This window comes from Nestor notabilis, unplaced genomic scaffold, assembly GCF_000696875.1.
Source record: "Nestor notabilis isolate BGI_N333 unplaced genomic scaffold, ASM69687v1 scaffold9498, whole genome shotgun sequence".
NCBI lineage: Eukaryota > Metazoa > Chordata > Aves > Psittaciformes > Psittacidae > Nestor > Nestor notabilis.
Window position 1 is genome coordinate 16,305 of NW_009938754.1, and position 8,152 is coordinate 24,456.

Below are 8,152 nucleotides of genomic sequence, written 5' to 3' on the forward strand. Positions count from 1 at the left end.
GGCTGAGTGAATGGTCTCCAGTTTTTGTTGCTGGAAGGGTAAGTGTCGTGGTTTTGGTCTGGATTTAGAAAACTGTGAATGTTGTCCTTGTAGTGAAACATTGTACCTCTCAAATGTAGGAGAGGGGAGAAAAATGGCAAAAGATATTTTTATTTTCCTCCTGAACAAATGAAAGCAAGAGCAGAGCCATCTTCATTTTAGAATTCAGGCTCCAAATTTCTCTTTAAACCATTTTTAATAGAAACAGTAAGTTATAAATCATCTAAGCAATTATCTGAATGCAGGAGTGGGGCTTAGCCTGGGCTTCAGCCCCACATGTTTCTGGACTACAGTAATGGCCCAGCCCAGATATTTACAGCTTAATTTCTGTTCATGTGCACTTGTCCATAAATGGTTCCTTTTCCATTTCCAGTTCAACAACTGAACCACTTATAGTAGAACATGATTTAAACTTGAATGATGGCAAAATGTGAATAGAGACAATTTACCTTTAGAAACTTTAAAATCCTTTTCCAATATTTAAAATGTAAGGTAACTCTTGAACAGAGAATGATTGATCAGTAAGTGCCTCCTTTAAAATGTCTTATTCTTTTTTTTTTTTTTAATATGTATGTGTATAAAACCCAATTTTGTACATTTTTTTCCTTAGCTTTGCTGCAGTTCAGAGCAGAGACTTTTTTCTTTTTTCTCCTTTTAATGATATGCCATCTAGCACTACTTGCATTGCAAGCCAGTGCATCTAACCTCTCTCCTCTCCCCATTCCTGTCATCCTCGCTGCTCCTCCAAACCAGCCTCATCGCTTGAAACTAAACAAATTGAGAATAATGATTGGTAACCATCTGCTGTGCTGAAATTCCACGTACAGCAGTTAACTCCATTTTACAAAACAACTTCAATCTAGTGAATTACAGTGCAGTACTTGGTGGCAGCAGATAGCAACAAGCAGTTTCGAGTTCCTCTAGACAAAGCAGTTCACGTAGAGAGCATTATGCACAGTCACTTGGTGGTGTTGGGGTGTTGGTGGGGATACTTCTGCCATCAGACAGTTCGGTGTAATGCATTTGAAACTAGGAGTGTAACCACAGCCTAACTATTTCATTTGATTACAGAAGAGGCTGGTCCATAAAACAGTGCAGAAGCAATTTTGCAAATGTGCACCCTTTATTTTGGATTTCTGTTTCTGCAGCTGCAGTGAAATGCAATGAGTAGCATGTTCAGCTTTTGTCCGCTTTCATGTGATTTTTGGATGGCCCAGTGAAAACCTCAACCAAAAATTAGATTGCGTAGCTGGTCAGAGTATATTGAAGAACCATAATTATTCATAGAGTTCCTATTGAAGAAACTCTTCTATTGATACAGAACTATATCAATAAGCACTCTTAACAGTGATAGACTGCCAAACAGCAGATATGCAAATAGTGACAGACTATGATGTAGTATTAAAATAAGTACCACTATCATCTATGTTTTTAACTCAACCTCAGTTATTTGAACTTAGGTTTTGATTGTGTGTAAAGAAAGTTGCTTAAAATGGGCAGTATATTGAGTTCAAAGGACCCATACAGTTCATAAATTCTCGGGTGTCTACTGGATTTTTCATCAGGGAGACTTCCAATAAAAATGATCTATTTTAGAAATAATATTGTTTAGTAGGTTGAAATGTGGTGTAATAAAATTAGACCTTCAGTCTTCTAAAGTTACTACTTAGATGGCACCCTTGGGATGGTAAAATGGCTGTATAAGCAGATGAATCAGACAGTTTCACTGATGGATACATTTGTCAGTCTCTGTTACAGATATAATATATTCTTATATCTGTAATCCTGACACTGTTACATCCAAATGAAATCAACATGAGGTTGTCATCTTTAAGCAAATATGTTAAGTGTTGTCTTTTGTGCTTTGGATTTGAAAGAAAGGGGCCCAAGGGAGCCAGCATCATGCAAATGGAACAAATCCCATTTCTTCTGAGCTGTGCTGTTTCCCCCTTCATGGCAGCTGGCTGTGTTATCTTTGTGTGTTTCTCTGAGTGCTGACAATTCTTTCAGTGATCTAAGTTAGGGCACATTAGAAAGTGGAAGCAGCTGTCTGTCGTTATACTGAGAGACGTGTTTGCTCTACTGCAAAGATGAAGGACCATGAATCCTTGACACACTCTCTCCCCCCTCCCCCTTTACTTTCCAACATGATCAACATTCAGACGCACAGATTGTCTGCTTGGACAGTTTTTTGTTCTGACTGACAGCATCTGGCATAGACAAATTTAAAAATACATAGCATGCCATGCTTGGAATTGGAACATCCCTTCTTTATTAATCTTCTCATTTAAACCATTCATTTACATTTCAAGAAAGGTTACAGCTTGATATGGTTGAAACATTTATTTTAAATGAATAACCTCCTAATGAAATACCTTGAATGAGCACCAAACAGTCAGTGTTCATTAAAAATTACACCTGATTAGTATGGCCTTGGAACTGTTGCGAAGACGTAAGATTTCCCCATTGTCTCAATCCATAATAAAAAAAAAAAAAAGAAAAATGTTTAGCTTGTGTGAGTGTGTGTAATTTTAGATTTTTTTTTTTTTTTTTTTTTTACTATATAGTTGAATGAGAATGCTGCCTTCACTTGCAACCCCCCATCATTTTCAGGAGTACGATGTTATAAAGCACTAGCCTTTAAAATGCTATTTGTCTAATTAAATCCAGTTTTGCTGGTACAACACATTTGAAAGAAACACCTAAACAGTGTTTTGTTCTGTTTTATTCTGCTAAGGGGCTTATGATTTGAGAGACAAGATGCTTTATGATTTGATGTAATCTGAAATCCTATATATATATTTCTACTGAGAAGTATTCACATGTTTGTGTACAATACTTTACTAGTAAAATAGAACTGAAATGGTGGACCACCCACTAAAATGTTTATGCACCTGCACATGCACATATGCACACATACATTCTGTGCACTCTCGTCTTCATGATCCAGGTTAGCAACGCAGACATGCTTGTCTAGCATTTATGTAAAAATAATATGAAAATTGGCTGTACCAGTCAGAATATGGACTTTGAGCCCAGGAAGGGAGGAAGAAAAACCTCTTCTTGTATGAGGCATTTTAGAGGCTTTATATCGCTGTGGATTGCAGCTTTAACTACTCGCAGTACACGAAAAGAAAAAAATCCAGAAGAGGGGGGGAAACCCCAGTATTATAATAAAACAGAGGACTGTTCAAGTGCTTGGCAGTAAATATGTAAAACAACTATCCTAGCTTATTTGGAGAGGAAAGAGATGCTGTAGCAGACAGGCTCAATTAACAATTGTAAGCAGGAGAGGACTCATATTCCTTCGGTAAATGTTGGAGAGGTCATTTGCTTTAGGATAAATTCTGACAAATTTCAGATATAGACATAAAGACTGAAATAAATATGAGAAAAGATTTTCAGTTGCGCATAAAGCATTTTGTATTTGCCATGACCATTTACATTTTTCTCAGTGAATATATTTCTTTTTTACTAATGTTTTCCTGAATATATTTTTAAATTAATTGTTTGTGAAAAAAGCATTTTGGGATAATAAGATTTTTAATACAGGCTTGAAATATCATTTATGCTTTTTAGAAAATTCTCTTAGTAATGCCTAATATATTTTTCTTTTCTTGAAGAAGCCCTCAGATGGTAAGTTTTCAGCACAGGTTTTACCATGCTAGTTACATATAATCATAAAAGTGAAATAAAATTTTATTTTAAATGAAATCACATTTCTCTCCCCACCCCCCAAACTGATCCATTTATGTGATAAACTTCTATTTTTATTTTTTTTTTAATGACTAGTTATAAAGGCTTGTACAGATATGCATCTGTAAGCAAACTGGGAATAGGTTAGAGAACACAATTCCCTGGTGTAAAAAGCAAGGTTTAGCAGTAATGCTTTTAATCTGGACTTGTAGAGGATTCAGGAGCATCCATAGATCTGCTTCAGTAATTACCATACCCCAAGTGGCACTGGAAGAGACATTTGCCTAAAAACTTGATGTCTTCATTACACTGTTTACATTTTAATTAGAAACATGAAAATTAGTGATTCATACGGACAACTATAGTTTAAGTGGGTTTGCTCACCATCCAATAAATCATAGAGGGGAAAAAAAAGCGGGGGGGAGGAGGAGGCAACCCCCCAACCTGCATCTGCGAGCAACAAACGCTCTCGATCCTTACAGCTGTAATAAATAGTTTACTAGGAATCATTCATGGGAGTAATGTGATGGTATTAGAAGCTGGATAAAATGTGCTTTTTATTTTATCAGGGATGAAATTTCCATGTAAATTAGTAAACAATTTTAAAGAGAGACCAGCTTGCACACAATACTACATGTGTGTGAATGATGTGTGTATAGGATATACATATATAGTCTCTGTATGTGGATATATAAAAAATTGTAGCTGTATTAAGGAGTAGAATTGGTGTAGAAATGTTTTGGCAGTGCTGAGCATTACGTATGGCTGCAGAGAAACTAGCTTAGCCTGTTTCAGCATGCCTCCGTAAATGCATGTAAACATTTGTATAGCTGCACACAGAGATGTATATATACAAATACACATGTGCACGCACACAGAGACAAGTAAGGATGTGTTGATAATTTCCCCCTGAATTTTGCATGTACCTATCAGCACCAGTGGCCTAAGTCCACTCCATCCAGGAGTGATGGAGAGAAGCAGCGGTGCCTGTCAGTGTCCCTGCCTGAGTCAGCAGCATGTCCAATGCCTGTGCCGGGCGACAGTCACTCATCCCACCCTGCCCTCCCGGGAGGCCTCCAGCCTTCTCCGCACCGAGGAGAATGACCCCTCTGTCTGGCGCACTCAAGATCCCGAATCACACCGCATCGGTGTGCGAGTTCAAATCCCTACTCCTAAAGGCAGAGCTGGGATTCCAGCTAATGACTCAGAGATACAGAGGGTCAATGCACTGGTGATCTGGAGTACTGAGCCATTGCACCAGCTTAGCTGTACTTTTTTTTTCCCCCTTCCTCCATAACTCACTGTCTTACCCAACGTATTTCCATCTCCATTCCCCTATGATAAAAAGGATGACATGCAAAATTGCATTTTTTCTTCTGAGAATACTTTGTGGGTCGTATTCCTTCAGATTCCAGTTTGATCCTTTTGATCTTAAAAAAAAAACCCCGAAAAAAAAACCCCACAACCCAACAACCAAATATTTTGCTTGGGGGGACATGGGGGAATTGTTTTCTACACTATTAATTTCGTGTTATGTTAGTTCCATATAGGCTGTTTTGGGCATTATGCATATAATATATAGATAACCAGTTTATTTGAATGGGAGCGTGAGCTTCAGTAGTAATTAGTAAAAACTCGTTCTTTCAATATTAATGTCTTTGTCTTTAACTGAAAATAAGGGAGTTTCCTTCTCCCTTGCTTGTTATTGGATTTCTTAAGATTTGTAGGACAGTCTCTTTCCAGAACTCTCATTCTGCATTCTGTTATTTTCTTTATATATATGTGTATAAAAATTTACATGTATATTTATAATTCTTCCTGTGTTCCTCAGTTTTTTAGACAGTACATGATATACATCAGAATAAGCATTTTATAAAGATGCATTTTTGTTCTTTCATTATTCAAGTGGTATTTCTAAGCCAGAGAATAAGTAAACCCAGGTATAACTTGAGGCTATTTTAGTGCTTTATATAAGCATTTGCCAAAAAAAGACAACAGTGTTTGTTTTTCTTTTTTTTTTTATTTTTTTCATTTGTTTCAATGTTAAAATATAATTTCAGTTAATGTCAAACAATTTCATGTAATGTGAAGATCTATTTTTCTTAATTTTTTATAAAAAACTATTAGTATTGCCTCTAATTCCTGGTAACTTAGCAGCACTGCAGTGAAGTAACTTGGGTACACACTGTAGTGCAATTGACTTAGTGACAGTACTCTGTCTTCATTTGTTCTGGTTTTTCTTTTTTCCTTTTTTTTTTTTCTTTCTTTTTTAAACCTATCTTTTCAGGTGTAGGCATGTTATAAATGTGACTAAACAGAACTGTCTACATCTGCAAAGACAGAAACATGCTGCTTGCTTGTACATACTGCAGAATTCTAATAGTTTTGTGCTATCTGTTAAATTCAGTGTGCTTTTTGCATTGTGGCACGAAACAGTTGTGCTGTGAGGGAAGCTGGCTGCCTGCCAGCCATCGACTATGAAATCCTGGGTACCTGAGAGCTTATCAGTTCTTTTGCTTTGTAAAAGAAAAAGTGATGAAAATGTTGGTAAACTGCCATGAAGGTTTAAGGCTGCTGGAATAAGGAGCCGTGTAATCAGATTGGAAAATGGAGCTTGAGATTCTCTGCATGGGAAGCAGTCGCCTGTGGACCTACTGAGATGCTGTGCAAGTGCCCGAGCTGACCACTTTGTTAGCAAATCAGCTTGTTTGCTGCAGCAGCAGGGTGGAATAGGCTAGTCCTTGTGATGGTATGTAACGCAAGTAATATCTCTCGCTTTGCACAATGTAATCAGCTTGCAATTAGCTCACTCTACATTAACCTTCTTGATATTTTTCCCTTTTGTAAGACTGTGCACTTTAAACAATTAACTATAGAAAGTAATCCTTCAAGCAAATCAAAGCAATCCTTTAATTTTATCACCCTGCTGAAAAAGTATCAGGTGGTCAACTGGTCTTCATCAGCTGCTGGAAATTCTCAGGCTCACTGTAGCGTGGAGAGGTTCTTTAACCCATTCACATTTAGAAAAATGTCAAGATTTTATATTTCTCACATAATATAATGCTGCATCATGAAGCTGCAATTGGAATTGTTTTAATGAATAGCCTTGGAAAAGCCCTTTCCTATACAGACAGCTTTTATGCTTCTGTTTGTTTAGGCATTTCCATACACTACCTCTCAGAAAGCTTTGATGACACAGCCACTTGTACTGATAATTCCACTGCTTCACCTCCAGTGAACTTGATTCACTAAGGTTGGAGAGAACAAGGCTATCATTGCTGATCTTGTGCATTGCTTTTTAATCCTCTGGAATAAAAGCCAGATAACGGGAAAATTTGAGTGGTAGGCAAAGTTCCTTTAGGTAGGAGAGTTAAAGTTTCAATGCCATCTGTGGAAATGTGAAAACATGGAAGCTTGAAGTTTAGCTAAGGAAAATAAAACTTTAATCAAATTAAGAGTGCAGAACACAATCTGTCTTCCTGCTATTTGAATGGCTTACCCACCCAAAAGTTCCTTTGTCTATATGACAGTTTGGGGTTTTATTACAGTCTTGAATTTTCCAGAGTCATCCTGTAAAACAGGTGATTATTTATACCCTGGGTGTTATAGCATAATACGAATATGCCTGGTATTTCATATAAAAGTTTGCTTCTGTTTAAATAATTTTTTGACATGCCTTGCTGATTTCTAAACTTAAATCACACAACAGTTATGCTTGTATGAATAAGCACTGAAATTAGTGACAAAAATATTTACAAGCAATAATGTTGTGCATAAGCCTTATTCATATGCATTCATTATATGAAAATAAATACTGTAGGTTATTTAAGGCAATAACAAAGTGATCTGAAACTCCTATCCAGATATTTTGTTTCGAGAACATTGGAAATGGTCAGCAGCTGCTTTGCCGCTCCCCACAAAAAGTCATTTCAGTCATTTCATTGAATTCCTGTAGATCAGAGCAATAAACTGAATTTATAATATGTGATCTGCTTTTACCAAAGATATCTGTGAAAGCAGTATTGACTGGCTGTGTTAGTCATCTTTTATCTCTCTTTGTAGAATGTGAGCATGTTTTGAAAATACAAAGCCAGATCCTACTAATCATACTACATTTATCATATTTTAATGTTGCCTTTGGCTTAGTTTTAATATGTATAAAAATTCTGGAATTTATGTGCACATCTGTTTTCTGTGTGTCCCAATTTAAAAAAGAATGCAAAAAATAAATAATAATAAAAAAATAACCTGCATACATCTTATGCTGCAAAGATCTACTTTATATTCTTTTAGAGGACAAACTCCATTAGATATGCACTTACTGTACATTGGATTGTAAATCTTACAATTTAATGGTAATTCAGTGAGCAGTTATTGCTTCTGTGGCCTTTTTTCTTTCTTTTTTGTCCCATCTCAC